At 40.5% G+C, this 27500-nt stretch overlaps 1 protein-coding gene across 26 annotated transcripts in view; it reads right to left on the reverse strand.

Moving 5' to 3' along the window:
* LOC135099722 (uncharacterized) overlaps window positions 1-27500 on the reverse strand; it is a 353588-nt gene that overhangs the window by 82401 nt on the left and 243687 nt on the right. For 13 of the 26 annotated variants that reach the window (XR_010268323.1, XR_010268315.1, XR_010268340.1 and 10 more), the window contains one exon: window positions 11888-11918. The exons of the other annotated variants lie outside the window; for them this stretch is intronic. The gene's annotated coding sequence lies outside the window, so the exon portion shown is untranslated. The remainder of the gene's footprint in view (window positions 1-11887; window positions 11919-27500) is intronic. 26 annotated transcript variants of the gene reach the window in all.

The raw sequence follows: 27500 nt of genomic DNA on the forward strand, positions 1-27500 counted from the left end.
CAACATCGTACTCCACCTTCTTTATTCTTGCCTTTCTCTCCCTTTCTTCTCCTCCTCCTCATTCCCTTAAACCCGATACAGCTTGTCTTATTCTCCTCTTAATCTCCCTTCCCCTCCTCCTCCTCTCCTTACACTACGTATTCGCTTTATTCTTCTATTTCCTCACTTTCCTCCTCATCATCCTTCTCTTACTACACATACCTCGTCCCATCCTCTTGATTCCCCAACACCATCCCTCTCCCTCCTCCTCCTCCTTTTCCTCACTACTTGCTCACTTTATTCCTCCCTTTCCTCATTTTCTTCTTCGTCTTCCTTTTCTTACTTCCTGCACACCTCTTAATCTCCCCCACAAACTATTCCTTTTCCTTCTCATCCTTCCTCTCCTTCTCCTTCTCCTCTCTCTCTCTCTCTCTCTCTCTCTCTCTCTCTCTCTCTCTCTCTCTCTCTCTCTCTCTCTCTCTCTCTCACTCTCTCTATTTTCTACTTGTTCACGTCCTTGTTCTATTACCTAAAATGATGCCCTTAGTAACCGCCTGGGCTATGGGTCCCCGCCGGCTGCCTCCTCATTCCTCTTTTAATATGGTGCCTAAGCTTGTACAGAGACGTGGGTTACCTGGGCTCGTGGGTTACCTGGGTTCGTGGGTTGGTGTCCCGCGGACGAGCCTGACCCCCGCCCGTGTCCGTTCTCGTGCCCGGGTCTTTCTTCCTCGTCCCTTTCCAGGATAAATGCAAGGGTGAGTTAAAGGGCATCGAGCAGAGGAGACCTGACACGCAGACCTGATCCCTTCTTCGTGTCCTCTCTCTCCCTCTCTCTCTCTCTCTCTCTCTCTCTCTCTCTCTGTCTGGGTTGTATTCCCGCACCTTCCTATTTGTTGAGTAGTTAATTAAGGAGAATCTATTGACTGAGGAACGCACCTTTACCTGTTCCTTCCTCTATTACGCTAAATTACCTTCAATATCTTTACGTTACTTAGTACGAGTATATGACCCGCCCCGAGGCTCTGTAAAGGTAATGTTTGAGGGTCCTGTTTTTTTCTCCTTATATCACATGGAAGAAAAAAGTGTAAAGATATGCAAGGGATTTCAGACTTACTCGTGTGTGTGTGTGTGTGTGTGTGTGTGTGTGTGTGTTATGGAGATGGTGCATGATAACGCCGGCGTGTTCTTCTTTATCCTTTATTGGTTCGTATGTCTGCAGGGGAGGGCGGGATGGCTATACGTGCAGACGAAGGAGAAACAATTACTGAGCTTGAACTGGCGCTGGCCTGGGAGACACAAATACATACATACATACATACATACATACATACATACAGAGTACAGACACAAACACACAAAGATCCACCTAAACAATTAAATTTTCGCACCTTATCCAGCCTCTTTTACAAATAACAAATAAATGAAAGGATAAATAGATGATCAACTGGCTAAGTAAGTAAGTAACTATGTAACAAATTAACAACCTAACTGACTGACTGACTGGCTAACAAACAAACAAAACAAACTATCTACCTTCCTACCCGCCTACCTATCTAACTAAATAAATAAATAAATAAACAACTAACTAAATAACAAAAATAAACGTCCCCAAAAGTTAAACACGTTCCTATTAGCTCCAAATACTTCTCCTCCTCTTTCTCCACGTCCTCCTCCTCCTCCTCCTCCTTTTCTTTCTCCACGTCTTTCTCCTCCTCCTCCTCCTCCTCCTCCTCCTCCTCGTCGTCTTCCTATTCCTGCTCAGGACATAAAATACATGATAAACAAAATAATGATAAGGGAGAGGAGACCCGAAACACAAACAAGAGAGAGCTCAGGGACGAACGAAACAACACTTGCCTCGCCCGATCCCTCGCCCGGGGCCACCAAAACCTTCATTACGGGAACGCCACAAATTGCATAGGGCCATAATCGCAAATTGCGGTATAATTCCAAGGGTGAAAAACGAGAAAAAGGAGGAGGCAGAGGAGGAGGAGCAGGAGGAGGAGGAGGAGGAGGAGGAGGAGGAGAAGGAGAAGGAGGAGGAGGGGAAGGAGGAGGAGGAGGAGAGGTGGTCCGAGAGAAAAAATTATATTAGCAGCCTTCTCCCTACCCTCCTCTCTCTTTCTCTCTCTCTCTCTCTCTCTCTCTCTCTCTCTCTCTCTCTCTCTCTCTACCTGGCTAGGCGGTATAAATGAAGGTGCAAGAATGGGAAAGAACAGATCCTTATGAGATGATGCCTACAGGGAATCTAATTCTCTCTCTCTCTCTCTCTCTCTCTCTCTCTCTCTCTCTCTCTCTCTCTCTCTCTCTCCGGAACCGTACCGTAGGATTCTGTGCATGTTTGCGTTATAGAGTGGAGTTGTGAGGAGTCCTATACTGATCCTTGTTTTGTAAATACTTTATGTAGGACTAAGTTTTATTCCTCTATTTATCTTTATTTATTCACTTCTATTTATTTATATTTCGGTCGTGCTACATTTTGTCACTGTTTCTGCCTCTGTCTCTACCTGTCTACTTTCATGCCCGTTTGTTTGCCCGTCTGTTTTTCTGTCAGTCTGTGTTTGTGTGTCTGTCCGTCTTTATCTGTCTGTTGGTCTGTCTGTTTGTCATGTGTCTGTCTGTGTGTCAAGTTGTGTCTGTGTCTCCCTACCTCCTTTCTTCCTTCTCCGTTTCCCTCTCTTCGTCTCCCTCTCTCTCCCTCTCCAACCCTCAATCGCCCTCTCTCTCTCTCTCTCTCTCTCTCTCTCTCTCTCTCTCTCTCTCTCTCTCTCTGAAGCAATACCAATTGGCACTTTTTTGTTTCGTCCACATTTGCATAAACACAGAACAAAGGTGGCCGTTTAGACTCCAGTTCCAGACCAGCACATTTGAGTCCAGACAGAGAGACAGGCGGAGGGCGTCTGGCTGCGGTAATGCTGTTGTTGGCCTTGAGGTGTGATGTACTGTGAGGAGAATCCAGGGTCAGGCGAGCACAGAAAGAAAGTGTAATGCTTGATGCTGCAATGGTGGACTTTTTTTTATGTGGGGTCTCAACAAAGATATTATTATTATTATTATTATTATTATTATTATTATTATTATTATTATTATCATTATTATTATTATTATTATTATTATTATCATTATTTTATTGTTATTATTATATGATATATCTCTGTACAATATCTACGGTTTATAATTACTTCAAAGTTAAAACTCATTTCTGAATAAATACAGATGAAAAATTCTTCAACTTATGGAGAATAGAAAAAAAATGGCAGTTGCCTCTCTATAACATCTACAGGTGATAAAAGCACCTAAACTAATAACTCATTTATAGAAAAAAAAAAAAAAGACAGAACCCAACAACTTAGGAAGATTACCTTAAAAAGTCAAATCTCTTTCTAAAACACTTTTGCCTAACATCTTGCAATCTTTCTCTACGGTGCCACAGTACGGGAAACACTGAGTATACGTGAAGGAAGCAGTGGAAGATACTTTAGATGTGGAAGGAGAGATGGTTTCTCTTCTGAGAGCGTCATGAAAAAAAAAAGTGGATTATGAGTGGAGGAGACAGTGGAAAAGGTTTTGAAAGAAATATGATGTGGGCGTGAAAAGGAAGAGAAAAAGAATTTGGAGGGAGCAGAATTGTTTCCACTCCAGAACCTACCATGAAAAAGGATTATGGAAGAGGAAGGGAGGGAGAGAGGAGGAAAAGGAGAGGATGCAGAGGAGTGGAGGAAACATAAGAGGAGGTTCCCCTTCAAAAGCAATCATGGAAAGGTGGATTTTAGAGGTGGGAGAGTGGAATGGAGGAGGAGGGAGTGGAGCTGGGTGTGGAGGCGAGTGTGAAGGGTGGGGCAGGCTGGGGCGGGCTGGGGCTTCAAGGTGAGGTAGGGAAGGGTTAAGCTGTGCGCGGGCCAGAAAGATAAGGATGGGAAGGATATGTGCGGGCCGGGGATATGAATACGAATGGAGTGATAAGTACATATGTGCAGGAAGAAGGAACGAAAAAAGATATTGTATTCACCGGATGAACATACGAACTGGGAGGAGGAAGAAGAGAAGAGTCATGCTGTGGAGGGTAAATAAAGAGATAACGAATTGAAATACGACCAGGAAACGATATATTTTCGTGTAAATACTTTGAAATAAGTGAAGTGTGAGGTGTTGATTATAAGGAAGAGGAATGTTAAGTGTGAGGAAGAACATTAATGAGGAGGGATATTCATGCACAGTAGATAAGAAATTGATAAAAATGGAGATAAATGACGATAGGAAAGCTTGGAATATACAAGAGTCAAGGTCATTTGTAATATAAAAGTGAAACTGACAAATATGAACAGAAATACAGTACATGGATCTGAATAAAGAATAAAAATAAGAAATAAAATCTTTACATAACAACTAAGAAACAAATCCGAAAAATTGGATAACTGATGATCAGAAAAGACAAAATACACAGAGATAAGAGATTAAATGCAATGCTGACAACAATATTGAATAAAAAAAAGAAAAAAGGAAAAGAAAACTGAGGGAAGATTTTTACAGCTGAGAGAGAGAGAGAGAGAGAGAGAGAGAGAGAGAGAGAGAGAGAGAGAGAGAGAGAGAGAGAGAGAGAGAGAGAGAGATTAAGAATTGCGATGTTGGGGATTAGAAAACTTGTTAGACAGTAGAGTGGTGGTGGTGGTGGTGGTGGTGGTGGTGGTGGTGGTGGTGAAGGTGGTGGTGGTGGTGGTGGTGGTGGTGGTGGTGGTGAATATGTAAAGGTAACAAAAATTGGTCCCATGTCTGATCGCCAGTTTTTTTTTTTTTTTTTTTACTTGTGGTGAAGCCTGACATCTTTTTCCCCGACGGAGGGAGGAGGAAAGAAAAAAAGGAAAGTTTGGTATGTGAGGTGGGAGAAAAGGAGGGAAGAAGGGAGGGAGGGAGAGAGGGAGAGAGGGAAGGAGGATTTTACGGGTAAGTTATGAGAGGGAGGTGAAAGACAAAACAAAATAAAAGGAAAAGAAAGAGGGAGAAGGAAGGAAAGTGATGCGTGAAGATGAGAGTAATTAGTAAATACAACGAAGAAAGGTGAGTAGGAGAAAAGGGTCGGAAGAAGAAGAAATGAATGCAAGAAGGAAAAATGAGAGATAAGATAAAGACTCATATTCTGAATTGCGTGTTTCTCTCATCATCACTATTTTTTAAAGCCCCCAGAAAAATAAGTCCAACTCTCATAAGTGCTTTTTCTATTGGTGATGCAGAGTCCTTGTTAGACTATCGCTAGAATTGTGGAAACACCCTCGAAAACTTCTACAACTTTCACTAGAACCTGCTGTTGTTAAGGAGATCAGATAGCAAAGCGTTTTGAGATATAAACGAAGGACGAACAAGGTGGAGGAAGAATTGTGAGGAGGAAGAAGAATGAAAAAAAAAATATATACATATATAAATGAAAAATATAACGAGTCGAATACTAGTATTATAAAAAGAATAACATGTGGAAGAAAATTGCTGCAAGAGAAAAAAAATAAGAAAAGGGTGCAAGAACATGGGAAGAAAGAAAAAAAAATATAAACAGGAAAAAGAATGAAAGAACACAATGCAAGGAAATGAACATCAACATGGATAGATAATACGTAAGAAGAAATGCAGTAAAAAGACGAGAGTTGAGAAAAAACAATGCATAAAAAGGAGAGATATAACACACTTGCTTTAACTTAAAGAAAAAAAAAACGGAAAGAGAAGAAAAGGATTTGAGAAAGAGATGAACTGAATATATATCCGAAACAAAAAAAAAAGGAGAAAGAAAGAAAAAAAACATACGAAAAGATAAAGCTAAATAAAGCGTCATAACAAGAAAGATAAGACTGAAGGAAAAAAAAAGGATGCAAGGAAATCAGGTAAAAAAAAAAATAAATAAATATGAAAAAAAAATGAGAAAGAAGGGAGGGAGAAACTCGATGAGATGATAAGGATAACTAATGATGATAACTATGATAAATCCGCCGGCCAGCAATAAACTCACCAAAGATAGTGATCCATTACTCGCTGGAATAAACTGCATGGCCCTGAGTTACCAAGTACTAGGAGCGCCAGACAGATATGTCAGGACGAAGGAGAGAGGCGAAAACGAGGAGAGATAAGGAAGAATGAATGCATGGAGATATGATAAAGGACAAAAAAAAAAAAAAATATTAGTGAGGAGAAAAAGGGACGAGGGAAAAGACGAAAGGAAGGAGAAATAAGAATGAACGAAAGAATGGAGTTATGATAGAGAATGAAATGAAAGAAGTAAAAAAAAGCAAAAAAAACATATAGGTGGGGAGAAAAGACGAAAAAGAGAGATAAGAAGGAATTAATTAACGGAGATATTATACAAGCCGCATCCCCCCCCACGCAAAAAAAAAAAAAAAAAACGCATAGGTGAAGGGAAAAAATGAAGGATAAGAGACAAAAAAGAGAGATAAGGAGAAATGAATGAATGGAGGCGTGATGAGACGAAAAAAAGATAAGAATAAAAAATGAAAAAAAATGCATAGGTAAGTAGAAAAAAAAAGATGAAGGATAAGAGATGGAAAGGAGATATAAGAAGGAGAGAACGAAAGAAAGAACTGAAAAAAATGAAAGAAAAATACATAATACGTGTAGGTGAGGAAAAAAAAATAAAAAAGACGAAGGGGAGAGATGAGGAGGAATGAATGAGTAGAAACAAGATAGAAAAGTAACGAAAACAAGAAGCAAATTAAAGCAAAAAATACATGAAACGTTTTGCTGGGAAGATAAAAGATAGAAAGGCGATAAGAGTGATGGCAGAATAATAACAATAAAAAAAAAAAAAACTGAAAATTAACGAATAAGAGGAATTAGAAGAAAAGGAAGACGGAATAGGTATCTAAGAAAACGTCAGACATATGAAAAGAGAAAAGGAGAAGAGAAGTAAGGAGCAAGAAGTAAGGAAGTAAGGAATGGAACAAAAAAAAGATGATCAAGAGGAAATGAAAGGGTATAAAAAAATGGAAGAACAAAAAGATAAAAACGAATGGAACATTAGCCATGAGAGCGAGAGAGAAAACAAACAAAAGGAGAGATAAGAGGAAACAAGGAAACGCAAGAGCAGAATAAAAAAAAGTTGGAAAGATATGAAAGAAAATAAATAAATAGGAAAGTTAAGAACGCAGTCAAAGGAGGGAAATGAAAATACGTATCAAAAGTGCAAAGGTGAAGAGGAAAGAGTCAAGGAACAGGAAAAAAAAAGAAGATAGATAAAGAAAAGTGGGAATCGAATGAAACTGCAAAAGCCGTGCAAAGTGGATAAAAGGAGGAAGAAAAAAACAAAAACAAACAAGAGGTAACAGATTAAAAGATGAAAATATGAAAAAGATAAGGGAAGTTGTTTATAAATGATAAAAGATGAAGGTTAAAGGTTACAGAGAGAGAGAGAGAGAGAGAGAGAGAGAGAGAGAGAGAGAGAGAGAGAGAGAGAGAGAGAGAGAGAGAGAGACTATAGAAGTATGGAGGGAAGGAGGGAAAGGGCAGGGCGAGAGGAAAGATATGGAAAGGTGAGGTGGGATATGCAAAATTATGACACAATAAAATTTGTATTCTATAATTACAAGAGACGGAAGGTTTGCCTCGTGTGTAATCAAAGTCAATTATATCTATCTTGGAGACAGAAAAGAGCCTTGGGGCGTAACGCGAGAGGGAGGAGAGGGACGAAAGGGGAGGGAAAAGGCGGGAGATGGAGAGAAAGATGGAAGAAAGAGAATGGACGAAGGATAGAAAAAAAAAGAGAGGACTCGTGGGCATAATATTACATCTGGTCTCTCTCTCTCTCTCTCTCTCTCTCTCTCTCTCTCTCTCTCTCTCTCTCTCTCTCTCTCTCTCTCTCTCTCTCTCTCTCTTCCCATGACCTTGTCCCTTCACGTGTTATTACCCCGCGTCCAGAGGCTAATGCGATTATCTCCAGCCTCGGGTTATCTCTCCTTCTACTCCTTCTACTCCTCCTCCTCTTCCTCCTCCTCCTCCTCTTCCTTCTGTACCAGTTTCTCTCCTCCCCGCCCCCCTCCCGTGGTTTTTTCTGCGTGTCGCGTGTTAGTATGAGGGATCGCGCGACGCACCAAGACGGACGCACCGAATGGGTTGGGAGAGATGGATTGGTGAGCCTCGAGACACAAGGTGATAGAACTGTCCTGGTGAGAAAGCTGATAAAGACGAAAGGCAAGGGAGGGGAAGGAAGCTGATAGAGAGAGAGAGAGAGAGAGAGAGAGAGAGAGAGAGAGAGAGAGAGAGAGAGAGAGAGAGAGAGAGAGAGAGAGAGAGAAAGTAAAGATGCATGGAGGAATAGAACAGTGGATAAAACTAGAAGACAGATGTGAGGTGAGAAAAAGAAAAAAAAAACAGTAAAAAAGGGGAAAAACGAAGAGATGAGAGGCACGGAAGGAGAAGGAGGCTGATAAGAAGACGAGAAAGAGAGGAAAGTAGGGATGAATGGCGAGGAGAGAGAGAAGAGAGGAGAGAGTGAGATGTGAGATAAGTATAGCGGTAATAAAAGAAAAGACGACTAGCAAGAAAGGAGAAGAAGACTGATAGGGAGAGGAAAAGAGAGAGATAATGAGGTACGGATGAGTAGAGGAAGAGATATAAGCAAGGAAAATGAGGCAGAAAAATGAGACGTGAAATGAGAATAACAATAAAAAAAGGAAAAAAAAAGAAAACGAGAGGAAAGAAAATTAAGACATTGATAAGGAGAGGAAGAGAAAGCTAGAGGAAAGAAGGGAAGCATGGGAAGAAAAGCGAAAAAAAAAAGAAAGGAGGGTGACATAAGATGAAAATAACAGTGAAAAAGAAAAAAAAGCCAGTTGATATTTTTTGTTCGAGAGAAAAGGTAGAAGGAAGAATAAAGGAAAAAAAAGATGCATGAATGTTTTAAAAGGAAACTGAAGTGATAGCACAAAACAAAGAGGTATGGATCTCTCTCTCTCTCTCTCTCTCTCTCTCTCTCTCTCTCTCTCTCTCTCTCTCTCTCATCATAGCGGCCTTGGAGGAGAAAACAGGTGGTAAGGGGAAGAGAAGGAGAAACGAAGGAGAGAGAGTAAAAAAAAAAAAAGAGATCAAGGAGGAAGGAGTACAAACCATAGAGGCGAAGAGGAACGAAATAATAAAAAAAAATAAGAAAGAAGACGAAGGGAAGGCGTGAATAAACGTAGAAAAAGAAAGACGGATAAAAAAAGGTGACTGGAAACGCTACAAAGAGGGCGAGGGGAAGGTGTGGTAAAGGATAAAGGGGGAAGACAGACAGAGAGAGAGAGAGAGAGAGAGAGAGAGAGAGAGAGAGAGAGAGAGAGAGAGAGAGAGAGAGAGAGAGAGAGAGAGAGAGAGAGAGAGAGAGAGAGGTTACGTAATACTTCATCTCTCTCCCCCTCCCTCTCTTTTATCAGTAGGAGGAGGAGGAGGAGGAGGAGGAGGAGGAGGATAAAAGTAGTGAAGGGGAGATGAGAGGGTGAAGGAGGGGGAAGGGAGGGAGGGAAGGAGGGGAGCTGACCCTGCCCTCATAATTTTATAGGGTGGGTATGGGGGAGACGGGAGAGAGAGAGAGAGAGAGAGAGAGAGAGAGAGAGAGAGAGAGAGAGAGAGAGAGAGAGAGAGAGAGAGAGAGAGAGAGAGAGAGGGAGTTGCCTGGAGACAATATTAGTACAGACAGGAGTTAGTAAATGGATCAATATAAGGGAGATGAAAAAATGAAAACGCCTCAATAAACGTAATACAAAAAAAAGAACCACACATAAAAAATAAACAAAATATCATTAACTTTCAACTTTTTTCAGTCAACACTTCATAATTAATTACTCCGCAACCGTGAACTTAAAAAAACAAAAAAAAAAAAAAACACGTGGAAAAGGAAAAATATAATGAAAAATAAACGCAGGTGTTGGTGAGCGGAGTCAAAGCAGGCAAGGCGGGCGAGGCGAGGCTTTAAAGCATCTGAGGGCATCGCTTCACCTACATTCAGGTGCGCGGGTCGAGCCTCACCTGAGCAGGTAAAATAATTTGCGGCTGGCGTCCCTCGCGTCAGGTGCTGAGAGGGAAGCGTGGCTGGTCCATTTTTTTGGGGTGTGCCGAGAGGAGGAGGAGGAGGAGGAGGAGGAGGAGGAGGAGAAGGAGGGAGGGGGAGGTAAGGAGGAGCCAGACAACGCGGCTAGTTCTCAGGATCAGCTGATTGTGTCATAAACAAGGCGAAGGTCTGGGGGCATACTTGTAGCACGGCGACAGCTGGGCGGCGGGGAGCACTGGGGTCGTGAGAGGGGCGTGGGATGCTGCAGAGGCGGCGACTGTGGTGGTGGAGGTCGTGGTGGTGCCGGTGGTGGGGGTGATGTTGACGAAGCTAACACGACTAATGGCAAATTGATGCTGCGTAATTTCAGTCGTCCGAGTCGTTCTGCTTTAGAGTTCGAGTCCGGTTACCTAGTGTGTGTGTGTGTGTGTGTGTGTGTGTGTGTGTGTGTGTGTGTGGTCCTGCTAAGTATGCACTGTAGTGATGGTACTGAAGGGAGAGATGTATGTATGGGCATAACGGAGGTGGAGGACGGCTGAAGGGTGTGCCGATTGAGGAGGAGGAGGAGGAGGAGGAGGAGGAGGCGTGACGTCTGGCCGCCTCACGACTGTCCTGTGTGTGGTTGGGTCGCGTCAGGTGTTCAGGTGTTCCAGTCTCCCCTGCAGATCACCTGTCGCACGATTACTCCGTTTTTTTTGTTTTTTTTTCTTATTCTATACCCTTCTTACTTTCCTTTTATTTCACTTATATTTTCCCCTCATAATTCGTCCCGCCCCGCAATGATCAAGCCACAGCACAGCGGCGCCCCGGGCAAGGCATCTGTGACGGCGGCACTTATCTCTCCACCTCTCTCCACCTTCCTCCGGCGGCCGCGCGCTCTCTTATTTACTTTTATTTTGGTGCGTGTGCAAGGAAACACTTGAGACTCCCCCCAAAAAAACGTGACCCCTACCACTCGAGCGGCTGCTGCCCTTCAGTTCCTGCTCCCTCCAAGTGGCGGCGGCGTTGGTGGTGGTGGTGATGGTGGTGGTGGTGGTGGTGATGATGTGGTGATGGTGGTGTTTGTGTTTGAAGTATTGCTGCGTCACTATGTTGCAAGTTTCTCTCTCTCTCTCTCTCTCTCTCTCTCTCTCTCTCTCTCTCTCTCTCTCTCTCTCGTTATTCGCCTCCGTCTCCTGTTATCCATCTATCTCTGTCTATTTCCGTCTTCAAATTCTCTCCCTATTATTTTTCCTTCTCGTGACTCCTCAGTACATTCCTTTCCCTTATTCATCTCCACTACCTTCCCCAGAATCACCTCTATTTTCCACCTACTCTTCTTCCACCTCCTACTCCTCCTCCTTCTCCTCCTCCTCCTCCTCCTCCTCCTCCTCCTCCTCCTCCTCCTCCTCCTCCTCCTCCTCCTCCTCCTCCTCCTCCTCTTCCTCATCCACCTGCTTTGCCTGCCACTCCTGCTCCTCCTTCTCCTCCTCCTATTCCTCTTCATCCTCCTTGCTCTCTGCCTGAAACACTTCGCTCCACTTGAGACGCGACCTACACCGCCGGGAGGGAGGGCTGGAGAGGGTGCGGGGAAGGAGCCGTCAGAGGTTAAGACAGCCTTGACCGCGTCCAGCCCCCAGACTCGAGAACCTTGTAAGGCGAGGAACCAATGTCTGAGTGTGTCGTCCCTCCCTGTATTGTTTTTGTTTTGGAACCGAATTACAGCGGGGGATGATGATGATGGTGATGGTAAAAGTAAGAATGTCTATCTGTCCCTTCTTGAAATGGGATGGAGTTTTCGGTTCCAGATGCAGAAATGAACGGGGAAGTTTATTTATTTATTTTTTCTCTCAATACAGTGAAGTTATGAAGATTGGACAGCTTACTGAAACCAATATTTGCACGACTTACCGAATTTAAGTACTCCGTGCATGACGTCAGTCTGAAAAAAAAAGAGATAGAAAATGGGAAATGAGCAAAACAGTTGTAGGGAAAACTGTCTTATATGACTTTCCACTTACTAAATGTATTAATAAGAATGAATTAAATGTACAGTGTTATTTTCTGCTTACCTTTCAGTCTTTCTGTCTATCTGTCTGTAAGTTTGCCTGTCTTTCTGCCTGTCTGTTTTTATGCTTGTCTCTTTGTTTTTGTCTACCTGTCTGCATTTATTTCTCTCTTCCTATGTCTTTCTATATGTTTGTCTATCTGCCTATCAGTTTTTCTATTCGTCTTTTATGACAGCCCATCTATCTGTATAGCTGTCTGCGCTTCACTCTCTCTCTCTCTCTCTCTCTCTCTCTCTCTCTCTCTCTCTCTCTCTCTCTCTCTCTCTCTCTCTCTCTCTCTCACTCAGAGCCTAAAGTGTTTCATTAAGTGTTTGTCTGTGTCGAAGCCGCGCAGGGTGAAAGGGAGAGGAAGAGGGAGAGGAAGAGGAAGGAGAGGTGATAAGTGAGAATGAGAATGGCAGAGTGGTAGGAGGAGGAGGAAGGGAAGGAAAGAGGAAAGTAGAGGGGATAAGATGAGGAAAATAGAAAATTAAACAATTGTGGAAAGAGAGCATAGTAAATATACGAAAAAAAATAAAAGAAGTAACTGAGTAGGACTGGAAAAGAAGAAGTTGGGATTAAAAAGGAAAAAAGATGAAAGAGTGATAATGGATAAAAAAAAATGGAAGAATGAAAGGCAACGATAAGAGGAAGAAGGAAATGTAGGCAAGAAATGAATGAAGACAGTGGAATGTAAAAAAAATAATAAACGAAGGAATGAAAAGTAAGAGAGAAGAGAAGAATGTGAGTGGGAGTGAGGGTGGAAGAAAGAATGTAAAAGATAGGAGAGAGAGAGAGAGAGAGAGAGAGAGAGAGAGAGAGAGAGAGAGAGAGAGAGAGAGAGAGAGAGAGAGAGAGAGAGAGAGAGAGAGAGAGAGAGAGAGAGAGAGAGAGAGAGAGAGAGAGAGAGAGAGAGAGTAGAAGGGAGGGAGGAGGAAGGAAGGGATTTGCAATGTATTCCAAGCGTCTCATTTGGGATTCGTGGTATTGTCAAGAATGCAACTCCACCACTAACAAGCCTTTATGTCACGGTTCAGTAAGTACACTCAAAATATCCATCCACAGAACACATCTCCCTCCACACACACACACACACACACACACACACACACACACACACACAGAGGAAAACAAACTCCAAGGTAGCATAAGAACATCTCAGTTACTTTTTGTTATGGTGTCCCGAGTATATGGATGAAAGAAAGAGAAGTGTAAGACTAGAACAGCCCTATGAAGAGGAAGATATTACTGTTTAGCGATGAAAAATACTGCATAAGCAAACGGGACCATAGACAAATTTTGAACAACAAGAGAAAATCAAAGGAAACGGAAGGAGGAAAACTTGAAGAATACAAGGGTGAACGAAAGAGGAGTGCATAACTACAACAACCATACAAAAAAGAGAAAGACATTGTTGGTATCTGCTTAATGACAAATATACTGAAGAAGCAAAAAAGAACAATACATTAATTCTGAACAATAAAATGAAAGGAAACAAGACGAAGGACACTAAACATCTATACAGTAAGGAACAACACAAGCGGAAACACCGATATAGTTAAACACTACTCAACTAAACACGCCCCATCAAACAGCCGCCACGCAGAGCCACACCTAAGATAAACAGGCAGGTGTTTGGCCCAGTACAGGTGGCGGGCAGGAGGAGGAGGGCGTAGGAAGGTGACGTGGAGGGGCAGGAGAGCGTTCCTGGCATATCAATGAAGAGATAGAGACGAACAGGGAACGCACAGGAAGTATGGAAGATAGATAGATAGATAGATAGATAGATAGATAGAGATAGAGAGAGAGAGAGAGAGAGAGAGAGAGAGAGAGAGAGAGAGAGAGAGAGAGAGAGAGAGAGAGAGAGAGAGAGAGAGAATGAACAGTAAGCAAAAAGAAACCGGAAGCAACACACAGAACAGGGTACAAACAGGAAGGTCTGAATGAAATGAATGATTTAATGAAGGAGAGAGAGTGAGGGAAATTACCAAGTGTTCCTCCTACGTGCGTTGCTTCGTTAATCTTTATTTTGAATTTAAAATACTTGCCACATGATCTGCTCTATTCTTTTGGCTCGGTTAAATACAGGCAAGAGGCGGCAATCACGTGTTATTACCTCAACTTGAAGCTAAAATATGACCCGGAGTTATGAGAAACGTTCAACATCTGGGATAAAAATAAGATGGAGAGGAAAGTGCTTATAAATGCAGTGTATATATATATATATATATATATATATATATATATATATATATATATATATATATATATATATATATATATATATATATATATATATATATATATATATATATATATATATATATATATATATATATATATATATATATATATTGCTGTTTTTATTTATTTTCCACTTTCAATTCTTTTTTCAGTATTTTTAATATATCTTTCACATTATTTTCTTTTCTTTTGCGTTTTTCTTTTCTTTTCTTTTTTATTGGATCCTTCTCTCCCTCTCTTTTATTCTTTAGTTCTCCTGCTCTCTTCTACTTTTTTGTTGCATCTTTCTCTTCCTCTGTTTTACTCTTTACTTCTCATCCTCTATTTTTCTTTTTGTTGCATTCTTCTCTTCTTTAAATTTTACTCTTTACTTCTCCTCCTCTCCTTTACTTTTTGTTGCATCCTTCTCTTCCTCTCATTTACTCTGTCTTTTACTTTTTGTTGCATCTTCCTCTGCATCCTGTCATGAAGTAAAATTACAGTACTTATATTACTCTATTTTTCCTTGTTTATATTTTACACAGAAATGTATTATTCTTTTTTTTTTCACTCACATACACGTACCTTTATTTTCTAGCATACCAACTGAAGAAGAAAGAAAGGTGGGTGGGGAGAAGTCTTATACTATTATACCCTTTTATTTCCACTTCGTTCTCCTCATTTTCTTTATACATAGATTTTACATGGAGATTATATTTCATTCATATACGTATACAGCTTCCTAATGTTTATAATATATATACCAAATGAAGGAAGAAGACAGGTGGGTGAGGAGGAGCCTTATACTATTTCAGCCTTTATTTCCACACGTGAAAGAGCCGCAGGGTATTTAGTAATATCAGTCTGGTCAGATTGATAGGAAGGAAAGGCAATGGAAGTGTTGGTTAATTTTTTGCACTGGGGAAGAGAGAGAGAGAGAGAGAGAGAGAGAGAGAGAGAGAGAGAGAGAGAGAGAGAGAGAGAGAGAGAGAGAGAGAGAGAGAGAGAGAGAGAGAGAGAGAGAGTTATTAGCATGTGGGTAATGCATCATAACAGAGTATGATGAGTGTCATAAGAAAGAGAATATAATAACAGACTTAGACAGAGAAGGACGTGTATGAATGAACGGGTGCAGCATACGGAAAGAGGAGGAGGAGGAGCAGGAGGAGGAGGAAGAGGAGGAGGAGGAGGAGGAAAATGCAGATGAAAGACAAAGAGAGGGAGAAAAAAAAAATCTAGAACAACAGACAGCATCTAAAGCACCGGGACTGGACTACAAAAGACTGAACAACAACAAACAGGAAACAATGCACACACAAACACACACACACACACACACACACACACACACACACACACACACACACACACACACACACAGTAGGAGAGTAAAACAATTTCCTATACCACATTCCTCCGGTATTGTACTTAATCGGTCTTTGCTTGCTCTCTCTCTCTCTCTCTCTCTCTCTCTCTCTCTCTCTCTCTCTCTCTCTCTCTCTCTCTCTCTCTCTCTCTCTCTCGTTAGTTCAGTGAGATGAGATAAATGTTGCTTCTTTCCTTCTCATTTTCTTCATATGCTGCTGTGTTTTTCCTTTTCTCCTCTTTCATTTTTCATTTCCTCCTTTTTTCCCTTTCTCTTTCTGAAGTGTGTTATGTCCTTTCATTCCTTTCCTTCTTCTTGAGTTGATATTCTTCCTTCTGCATCTTTTCCTTTTCTCCTTCTCTCTTGTTTTATTTTTTTCTTGTCCAAGTGTTCCATTAATCTCCCTTCCTTATATTTTTATAGCTTCTTTCTCTTCCTACTCGATTTTTTTCTTCCAGTATCTATTCCTTGTCTTCTATTGCACCTGCTTATTTTATTTTCTCCTTTGTTCCCTTGTTTCCCCTCCCCAATTGCTCCTTTAATCTCCTTTCCTCAGTGTTCTCAACTCTTCCTCTTCCTCTTGGCTTCATGTTCTTCAGTTTTTGGTGTTCAATCTCCTAGCTACTCTTTTTCCTCTCCCTCATTTAAGACTCTCCTGGAGAAACTCATTATTAAACAACCAGAGTTTATATTTGGTGAACCGCGAGGAAAATGAAGCCAGTACTGTATATACCCCAGATCTTCAACGTTTTTTTCTCCTCGACATTTCTAATTGGACATTGTATCAGGGGTTCGTTGTATCATAGTTTTTTTCTTTTTTTCATCGTAGTGCTTCAAGGAGAGTTTCCCTGTCAGGCTTTTACAATATCGAGTCTTTTCATTCTTGTGTGATGTTGGTCATAATAACTTTCGCCATATATGTTGTGCAGCACCTTAATTTTCTTCCTGATCCGATGTAAATTTGCATATTAGTTTTTCCTAAACTGGTGCGGTGCTTCCTTCCTCCCTCCAGCAGTGTGGTTGGGGCGAGGAGTGGAGTCTTTCTTCTCAGTTTTCTGTTTTATGATATTTTATTTTCCCTCGTGGTGACGTTTTTAAATAATCAGTCAGTCAAGAAAGCAGGGAAATCAGTCAGTCAGTCAGTCAGTCAGTCAGTCAGTCAGTCAGTTTGTCAGTCAGTTTGTCAGTCAGTCAGTCAGTTATTCAGTTAATCAGTCGGTCACTTACTTATTCATCAACCGTCAGTCAGTTAGTTATTCAGTCAGTCACCTCCTGAGTCACTCACTTAGACAGTCAGTCAGTCAGTCACTCACTCATTTCCTCACTCATTCACTCACTCACACACTCTCTTCCTCAAACAAATAATCACACACTCTCTTCCTCAAGCAAATAATCAATCAGTCAAGTCTTCTTTCGCCGCTTCAGTAGTGTCATGAATCAAGATCATGTAAGGATGTTCTCTGATTATTGCAATATTATCAGTGTACAAAGAGGAAAATAATAAAAGCTATTATCTCTTCACTGTAAGAAAATTACCTCTTTACCTTACAAAGCAGGACACGTGTATATGGAAGAGGAGCTTGTTTTTCTTCTCTGTTCTTTTCTCATAATACTAGTCGTGTAGAAGAAATTAGTGGTAAGGAACAGTAATGAAAATAATCACGTCCACGGCTCAGAAATATTTATGAAAAGGGAGCTTGTTTCTATCCCCTGTTCTTTCCTCATAATAATAATAGTGCAGAAAAATGAACAATAATAAGACCAACAGCCTTTTAGAGAAAATGTTCTTCTATATTTCACTTTATTAACAAGGAAGTAATCACGTCCACGGTCAACTTAAGTGTACAAGAAAAGAGCTTGTCTTTATTTGGTTCTTTTCTTATAATACCAGTAATGTAGAAAATGAAGACTTTTAAAACTGAAAACCTGCTTATATATATATATATATATATATATATATATATATATATATATATATATATATATATATATATATATATATATATATATATATATATATGGGAAAAAAACTGTAATTCTTGTCTCCATTAACGGTAAACTAATGAAGTCTGTGGCTAAGACATGTAACAGAGAATCATGTGTTCTGAAAAAAAAAAAAAAACAGCATGTATTTATATATATATATATATATATATATATATATATATATATATATATATATATATATATATATATATATATATATATATATATATATATATATATATATATTTTTTTTTTTTTTTTAATATAACAGTGTATGATCAACAAAGAGGTAAGAACTAATCCATTTCTGATCATCCCTTCTTCAGAAAATGAAACTCATATGGACGACATGAGCGAGAGGAAGACTTACACAATGTTCCATGGCTTATCAATATGAAGACTCCAATGTCACTACCATACTACTAAGATTCTGCTCCTTCCCATCCTCTTCTTCCATCAGTTCCTCCACCTACCACCACCACCACCGCCTCCACTCAGTCCTAAGACGGTTACTCGTCCAATACCAAGCGTTAAAATACTATCCTCTAAAAGAATCCTGAACACCATCTTTGTGAAAATTTTCAATCCCCCACGCAGGACAGACTGGCCGAGGGCGACACACTCCATAAGAACACCCAAGGACTCTCCAAATACAGCGAAGGTCAATTTAATTTCCGAGGTGTCTCGATACAAAGTAAATACCTTCATTACAGACCAACCTGCTCTTCCTGTGTTCTTACGTTCACCCTTATCCTATAACTCCTCCTCTACCTGGACCTCTTTTACCGACACCTTCCAAACAGGGACACACACACACACACACACACACACACACACACACACACACACACACACACACACACACACACACACACAGATAGAGAAACACACACAGCCAGCAAATTAAATACACACAGCAACCAAACCCAACACCGACAGGGAACGTGGAAAGAAAACAAGACTCAGGCACACAAGGCTATCAGCAGGTATCTAGTAACCTCCTCGTGCTCATTTTCTCTCTGGTGTTGCGGTGCTCGATACACTTACTGGCAGTCTGCACCCAATACACGGCCAGCTAACGCACTATTTCCCCGCGTAAATGAAAGAAACAACAGCAATCTTTGGTCGTCAATGAAGTTTTAGTCACTAAGAGAATTATTCATCCTTATCTTTTCGACTTCGCTTTTATGTTGCTATTCTTAATCAGTTATTTATTTATTCATTTATTCATTTATTTATTTATTTATTTATTTTTTTGCTTTGATAAGATTCGTAACAAGACTTATGAAGGGCAGAAAACAATAACTAAAGATTTGGAAAGAGATAAAAGAGAAGAAAAAACGAAAAAAAAATGAAAACTAAGGAAGATGTGAGGAGAAAGGACGACAGAACAAAAAAATAAATAAATAAATAAAAAAAAGTGAAAAAATAGGTGCTGAATGAAAACTGATAATGAAAGAAGATAAGACAAAATCATAGAAAAAAAAAGGAAGAGAAGTTATGGGCAAAGGGAAAATGCGGAAAAAAAGGAAAACAAGAATAACAGGAAGAGAGCTAGTAGGTAAACGAAAACTGAAAAGAAGATACAAGAAAAACAAGATAGAGAAGATATGAAAAAAAAAATGAAAATTGAAAAGGAAAAGAAAACACGAGAAGAGAGAGAGAGAGAGAGAGAGAGAGAGAGAGAGAGAGAGAGAGAGAGAGAGAGAGAGAGAGAGAGAGAGAGAGAGAGAGAGAGAGAGAGAGAAAAAAAAATAGAAAAGGAGAGAAGACAAAACAAGAGGGAAGACAAGACAAGGGAGGTTAGGAAAAAGAGAGTAGAGAAGAGGAGAGTCGAAGAAAGGTCAGAATAGGCAAAGAGAAGAGAGATAACAAGGTCAGTTTCGGTGCACCTGTCAGCCGCCCTGGGGAGGTTGGAGGAGGAACAGGTGTGGATAGGTGGGTAGGTGTTCCTCTGCTCGGGGCGCCCAGGGGGAGGGAAAGGCGAGGCGGAGGGAAGGAAGGAGGGAAGGAGGGACGGAGGGCGAAGGAACAGGAGTAGGAACAGATGACATGAGGGAGAACAAGAAAAAAATAATTAAGACATGACGTTCAAATTAGGAAAAAATGAACACTAGCAATTATCTCCACGCTGATTTCTCCTCCTCCTCTTCCTCCTCCTCCTCTTCCTCCTTCTCCTCCTCCTCCTCCTTCTCCTCCTCCTCTTCCTCCTCCTCCTCCAGCTCTTCTTCCTCCACGTAAGAGGTTATTACCCTCAGCACCACGACTACTACTAATAGTACTACTACTACTACTACTACTACTATTATTACAATTCACTTCTGAACAACCATTATCTTTCAGTTTCCTCCATTTTTCTCCTTCTCTACTATTCTAAGTTATTTTTTTTTCATCCTTGCCTCCCACTTTCTTTTCTTGTTCTTCCTTAAATCACCTTCCTAAGTGTTTCTCTTTTCCTGATTTTCTTCCTGTTTCTCCTTATTTCCTGTGTTCCTTCCTCTTTTACCCTTTCTTCCTTAATGCAGGCCCTCTTCCTCCTCCTCCTCCTCCTCCTCCTCTTCCTCCTTTCTTCCCCATTCCCTCTATTAATCTTATCTTGCATTCCCCAGGCCATGTCTCCATCCTCGTCTTCCTCCTTTCAAAACCTGTTTCCTCTCTTCTTCCTCTAGTCTCATCATCTATTCCTCGTATTATCCCTCTTCCCCGTGGTTCTCTCTTTTCCTCCTACTTGTCATTCTTCTTACCCTAGCTTTCTTTCCTTACTCGTCTCCTCATACTTTATTCCCTATCTTTGCATCTGCTGGAAGTTACGTTGATGGGAAGTGTATAACTGTGTGGTGAATGTAAAATAGATGAATAATGAAAGGTGTATTAAATAAGTTACTGGATGAGAGACAATGGAATGAGGAGAGATAATAACTAGGAATGTATGTATTTGTATATGGGTTAATTTTTGTGATATTCGTATTAGTTTTCCTGGTAAATATGAATAAATAAGAAATAAACAGATCAAATAGAGAAAGAAAAAAAAAAGATTCGAATCGCGTACAAATAAAGAACAGTAAGAATAAAGAGATGTACAAACATTCATTCGCTAACAGATCCGCTTAGTAAACTTTTGATGGACTAATGCGAAAAGTCTTACATAATTCATACATATTGAGGCATTTGTAGAAGAGTAAACCACTGATCCTGTAAATGATCTGCTGCCAACGCTGTGCTGGAGACAAGGCGAGTACATTATAAGACAATCAGGCCAGCTGTTTTAGGGGCCGGATGCAAAACTGATGGCTGTAGGAGAGAGAGAGAGAGAGAGAGAGAGAGAGAGAGAGAGAGAGAGAGAGAGAGAGAGAGAGAGAGAGAGAGAGAGAGAGAGAGAGAGAGAGAGAGAGAGAGAGAGAGAGTAAGGCAGAAAAGGAGGGGACAATTCTCTCTCTCTCTCTCTCTCTCTCTCTCTCTCTCTCTCTCTCTCTCTCTCTCTCTCTCTCTCTCTCTCTCTCTCTCTCTCTCAGGAAGTATAATATAACGTATGTAGTCAGTTACTCCATTAGTACACACACACACACACACACACACACACACACACACACACACACACACACACACACAATGGAGGAGTTTCTGCCAATTAAAACTATAAACATTCTACGCCCATCACTGAAATTATGGTTACCGCTCATAGTTTAGTTAAGAAAGGCATTTTACAATGTACAGTGAATGGCTTAACATAATTAAATACTCGAGTTAGGGCGACAGTAAGACACCGAAAGAAGTAATCATCAAGGTAAATACTTGTAAATTTAAACGAACAAACTAGCAAGCAAATAATTTTCCTCTTGGTTGTCTGAGTGACTTACAATGACTGGTAGAACATCGTGTGGAGGGAGAGAATTAAGAACTAGTGATTGGGGAAACATACGAAAGCCAGTGAAGGTACGACCAACACCTTTACTACCTTAATTAACTCCAGATATTCCCCAGATATCGATTAAAAAAAAAACAGTAAGTTAATAATGACAGAGAAATATACGAAAGGCAATGAAGACACCACTAACTCTTCAGTAGCAAAATGAACTCTTGACTTTCCACGGACTCCAACACGAAAACCTTACAAATTCTCCCCGAGCTCTTCATAAAGTTACCCAAAATATTCTTATCCACAGATAGTTCCTTCATTCCTTCATCCTTCACTATTATCATCTTTAACATCTTTAATTTCAGTGTATGCTAAGTACAAAGACCACCCCGCAGTTTCTCTAATCACCGCTGTCTTTTGTTCATATATTCCAGGCCACCAAACAATATTTCTTAACCACATCTTCATCCAGTTCTCTTTCTCTTCTCTGCCTTCTTTTACCATCCCCAAGTTGCCATTGTGTTACCCTAACTGACCATTAATCATTCATTTGGCGAATCACATATGCTGATCATGTCCACTTTTTTTCCCCTGCATCGTAAACAGACAGCAAATCATCATCCTTCAGACACAGAGCACTCAGGGCTATCATAAACCCTCACTTTATATGCACCAAGGGGCTCAAGACTGTCTGGACATCGCATTCATCCAGGAAGCTTCGTACATTCCCTCTGCGAAGGAATGTCGGGGTTTTACTCGTAACAACTTCCTTAGAGAACAAAGACCCAGCAACACCTGCGCATACATAGAGGTTCATTGCGTCATACTTGGCAGCTCACTGTTCAGTTCCAGTCATTCAGTCTTATCTAGTGTGATGCTGGACAGGAAGTTGATGAATACGCGGGGAACAGACACTACTTGAGAACACTACTTGAGAACCTGTGGGTTTAGTTAGAGGAAGGCTGACACCCATCATTCTGAGATAATTGATCGGGCTTAAGTGTGTGTAGTGAATAGCGAAGGTGTGGTGAATGTACGCAGAAAAAGGAAGTGGTTTGCAGAGGTATATCCCCGCCAGCGCCACTGCTGCTACTTCTACTGTTACTACTACTGCTACTACTGTTACTACTAATAATACGGCAACGACGACAACAACAACAACAACAACAACAACACCAACAACAACAACTACTACTACTACTACTACTACTACTACTACTGCCACCACTACTAGTACCACCATCACTACATACCACCACTACGTAAAACTCATCAAGGCATAACAAGGACCACCATAAACAGACATTGTTTAACAGGAGACTAAAACGCTTCCCAAATTAAAAGACATGCTACATCCCATCAAACAAATAATAAAAAAAAAAGCCTTAAAAACCCCTTTAGAATCCACCCTTTTTACCCTTAAGACTAATAAGCTTCTGACATAACAGGGAGCCCAAACACGCTATGACTTGTAGAGTAAAACGCTTCCTGAATTAAAGACGCTTCGGTTCCCATAACAAGACTAATGGAATACCTGGAAACATCGCAGAAATTCACCCGTTTAACCGGCACTAGCTTCCTGACGATAATGGGGAAGACTGAAGACCTGATCATTGCAAGAGATACATCAGGTTTCCATTTAGTACTCGTATGTCTTGGCTAATGGCTGAGAAGAAGAGGAGGAGGAGGAGGTGATGGTGGTGGTGGTAGTGGTGTACAGGACAAGTTTACTTATACCTGTACGCATCTGTTCCTGTCTCCTGCAGGGATCCACTCAGGTAAAAATGAAATTGTGCAAGACATAGAGGAGTAACAGAACAAGAAACTCGATTGGGTGTCCCTTAGTTTTGCTCTCGGGGGATTCTTGATGTTTTGGTAGCGGAATTTTTGTACGTCATTTTTGTCTGTTTGTTGAATGTTAGAGCAAGTGGGAAACTAAACTGGTTCTTAGATTTTCTCTTAAATCTTTTACATCTCTTACATCCAGACAGTGTTATTTCATTTTATTTATTTATTTTTTGTATAATTTGCTTAGTTTCTTTCTGTACACTATTTCTTTTCTATATATTAAGACAAGTAAGAAATTAAAATGACTCTTACTTTTTCCCCTCTTAAAACTTTGACATGTTTATCATCCAGACAGTGTTACATGATTTCTTTTATGCCTTCAGTAGGGTCTGCTTAGTTTTCTCTGATGCAGTAATCGAATAATAAGAGGTTTATGGTTGTATCTATGTAACCAACTCAAGATTCTCCTGCCCACACTTACAATAAATTTAAGATTAAGCTTTTCCATGTCCCTGTTCTATATTTGCTTTCTTCAGTATTTTTCCACCTAAGCACCTAAATTTCTACTCGAACCTCCATCAAGCCACTAATCCCTCCTTTGATTCGTGGTGGAAAGAGAAGAGCCTTTGAGGTGAAGCAAAAAGTGAATCACACCAATAATACCTAAAGAGTTGAAATAACACATACGTATACTTGCCAATAAAACAATATTTCTACTTACATTCAGGGAAATATTACAAGGGTTATTAATGTAAAGCCACTGAAAGATAAAGGAAATTACTAATGATGACCTTGCAAAAACAATTGAGAAGAATGTAAACTGGACAAAGGAAGATGGACAAAAAAAAAAGGAGGAGAAAGAAGAGGAAAAGAAACAGGAGTATGAGGATGTAAAGGAAAGTTGAAAGAGAAAAGGAGAGTAGAATAATAATGATAATAATAATAATAATAATAATAATAATAATAATAATAATAATAATAATAATAATAAGAAGAAGAAGAAGAAGAAGAAGAAGAAGAAGAAGAAATGAAAGAAAGTAGAAGAAAAAAAAGTAGTAGTAGTAGTAGTAGTAGTAGTAGTAGCAGTAGTAGTAGAAGTAGTAGTAGTAGTAGCAGTAGTAGCAGTGGTAGTAGTAGTGGTAGTAGCAGCAGCAGCAGGAGCAAAGGAAGAGAAGGCGAAGAACAACAAGGAGGAAGAGAACAACAACGAAAATGGGAAGAAAAAGAATAAAAAGGAAGAGAAAGAAGAGGGATCAGGGGAAAAAAAAGTAATAAAAAAGATAAGAGCGGGGATCACCATAAGGGAGAAAATGGAAGAGGAAGAAGAGGAGCAGTAAGGGCGAATAAAAGGAATGAGAAGGAGGAGGAGGAGGAGGAGGAGGAGGAGGAGGAGGAGAAGAAAATGATGTTATGAGAAAACGAGAGAGAAAAGATAACAAAAAATAAAAATAAAAATAAAAAAAACATCATAAAGAAAGAAGAGGATGAGTGAATAAAGGGGATGAGGAGAAAGAAGAGAAGACAAAAAAAGATGATGTTACGAGAAAAATAACGAGAGAAAAGGTGGTAAAAAAAAATAAGAATAGGAATCACCATTAAGGAGGAAGAGGAGGAAAAAGAAGAGTGAATAAAAGAGATGAAGAGAAGGAGGAGGAGAAAAGATGATGTTGACAGCCTGCAGGGAGGGGGGAGGGGAAGAAAAGGGTCTCATCACCAGTCTCTCACACGCGTGGTCCCATCAGGTCTCTTGTCTAATCAAATAATCACCTTAATGAGCTCCAAGTTTTAATTGGATCCAGCGGAACCTTGTCACTACAGTCCCCGTTCTCCTTTTCCTCTTCTTGTCCCCTTCTCCTCCTCCTCCTCCTCCTTCTCCTTCTCCACTTCCTCTAGATCTTCGTCCTCCACTTCCTTTCCTATTCCTAACCTGCCTCTATGTAATCCTTCATGCCCTTCTTCCTTTTTCTTCTTCTTCTTCTTCTTCTTCCTTCTCCTTCTTTTTCTTCCTTTTTCTTCTCTTCCTTCATCTCCTCCTTTTCTTTTCTTATTCAATATAAATCTTAATGCCCTTCTTCCTCCTTCTTTTTATCCTTCACCTTCTTCTTGTCTTTTTATTATGTCTATCTGTATCTTCTCTTTTGTTTTATGCATCTTCTTTCTCCTGTTTTCTTAGTCTTCCTTTTTCCTCTCTAATCATAACTTTGCTCTTCCTTTTTCCTCCCATTTTTCCTTTCTATTTTGTGTTTGTTCTTATATAGACTTAACTTTGCTTCTTTCTTTTGCTTCTTTTTCTTTCTTACTTTTCCTTACTTATTAGATACCACCTTTACTTTGACTTTCTTCTTCTTCTTATCTTCTTTTCTTCTTCTTCTTCCTCCTTATACTCCTCTCCGCCATTCTTATCTTCCCTAAGCTTTCCTTTTAATGTTCAATCTCTTCTATCTTGTTTCCCTCTTATTCTTCACCATTCTAAACCTTCCTTTCCTAACTAATCCTATTTAAACTTCTTGTTTATCTCCTTCTTCGTCTTCTATCTCCTTCTCTTCTCTTCCTATTCCTCTTTCTCCTTCTCATCATCTGCCTTCCTTGATAATTCTTCAGTCTATCATTCCAATCTTAATCTTCTGTTATCTCCTTTCTTTCGTTCTTCAGCGCTCTCTCTCTCTCTCTCTCTCTCTCTCTCTCTCTCTCTCTCTCTCTCTCTCTCTCTCTCTCTCTCTCTCTCTCTCTCTGCTAATTTCTCTTTCACTATTCCTCTATTCATTTTTGTCATCTCGTGCCATTCTCTCTTCTCTTCCTATCTTCCATTTGTTCCGTTCTTTGTCTACCTTTTCATTTCTTTCTTTTCTTCTTTTTTTTCATGTCCTTCTTCTCATCCTTTCTTTAGCTTTCTCTTTCTTTGCCTGTCTGATCCATTCATTTACTCTTTCTCTCTCTCTCTCTCTCTCTCTCTCTCTCTCTCTCTCTCTCTCTCTCTCTCTCTCTCTCTCTCTCTCTCTCTCTCTCTCTCTCTTTCTCTCAGTGTTGCTGTGTCATTAGGCCGCGATAATCTAAACTCATTTGGGTCTTGGGATAATTAACAACTGTGGCTTAATTAACAAAATTTTGCACAGCCTCTTTTTTTCCTTCCTTTTTATCATCTTCTATTTTACAGGTATGTTTGATTAATTGAATGTAGTACAGGTAGTGAGTGTGAACAGCCTGAGGGATGGAGGGGGCGTGAGAAGGTAAGGAAGGAGAGAGAAAGAGGGAGGGAGGGAGGGAGGGAGGGAGGGAGGGAAGTAGTGTGTGTAATTAAAAAAAGTGTTCAGGTGAGGAGAAATTAACAGACCACAGGTGTTAATAGTTTAGAATAGCTGGTGTGTGTGTGTGTGTGTGTGTGTGTGTGTGTGTGTGTGTGTGTGTGTGTGTGTGTGTGTGTGTGTGTGGACGAGGAGGAGGAGGAAAAGGAGAATGAGGAAGAGGAGAACGAGAGAGAAGATAAAGACATAAATGAACACAAGAAAAGAACAAATAACATCATCCCCGTTGGTGTTTACAGAATTGCTTGTGAGAACCAGGAGGAGGAGGAGGAGGAGGAGGAGGAGGAGGAGGAGGAGGAGGAGGAGGAGGAGGAGAAGAAGGAGGAGACGAAAGAGAAGGACGAAGAAAAGGGAAATAATATGGAGCACAAGAAAGAAGACATGAGAAATACCGAATCTATACATCAAGCAAAAAAAAAAAAAAAAAAAAAAAAAAAAAAAAAACAAAGGAAGGTAAAAAGAAAACGGAGGCAGGGAGGGAGGCATGAAGGGAGGGAGAAAAAGGGAAGGGCATGGAAGGAAGGGTATTGCAGGTCCTTACTTGCAGTCTTCTACTCTTTACCTCCCACCCTTATGCATGCTTCTTCAAATGGAAAGGTGGAGGGAGGAGGGAAGGAATGAGGGAGGGAGGGAAGAAGGGGGAGGATTAAGGGTTTACTGGAAGAAAGGAGGGGAGGGAAGGAAGGAAGGTAGCAGATGTGAAGGCCAAAGGGGAGATAAAGATGGAGAAAAGGGAAGCAGGTGGGGAGAGAGAGAGAGAGAGAGAGAGAGAGAGAGAGAGAGAGAGAGAGAGAGAGAGAGAGAGAGAGAGAGAGAGAGAGAGAGAGAGAGAGAGAGAGAGGTAACAGCTGTGGAGAAAAGAAGTGGAGGGTAATGCCATACAGGGATGAAAAGGAGGGAAGAGAAGGAGAAGAGAGAGAGAAGGAAAGGAGAGAAGAAACTGAAAGAAGAAATG

This window comes from Scylla paramamosain, chromosome 1 (assembly GCF_035594125.1).
Source record: "Scylla paramamosain isolate STU-SP2022 chromosome 1, ASM3559412v1, whole genome shotgun sequence".
Lineage (NCBI taxonomy): Eukaryota > Metazoa > Arthropoda > Malacostraca > Decapoda > Portunidae > Scylla > Scylla paramamosain.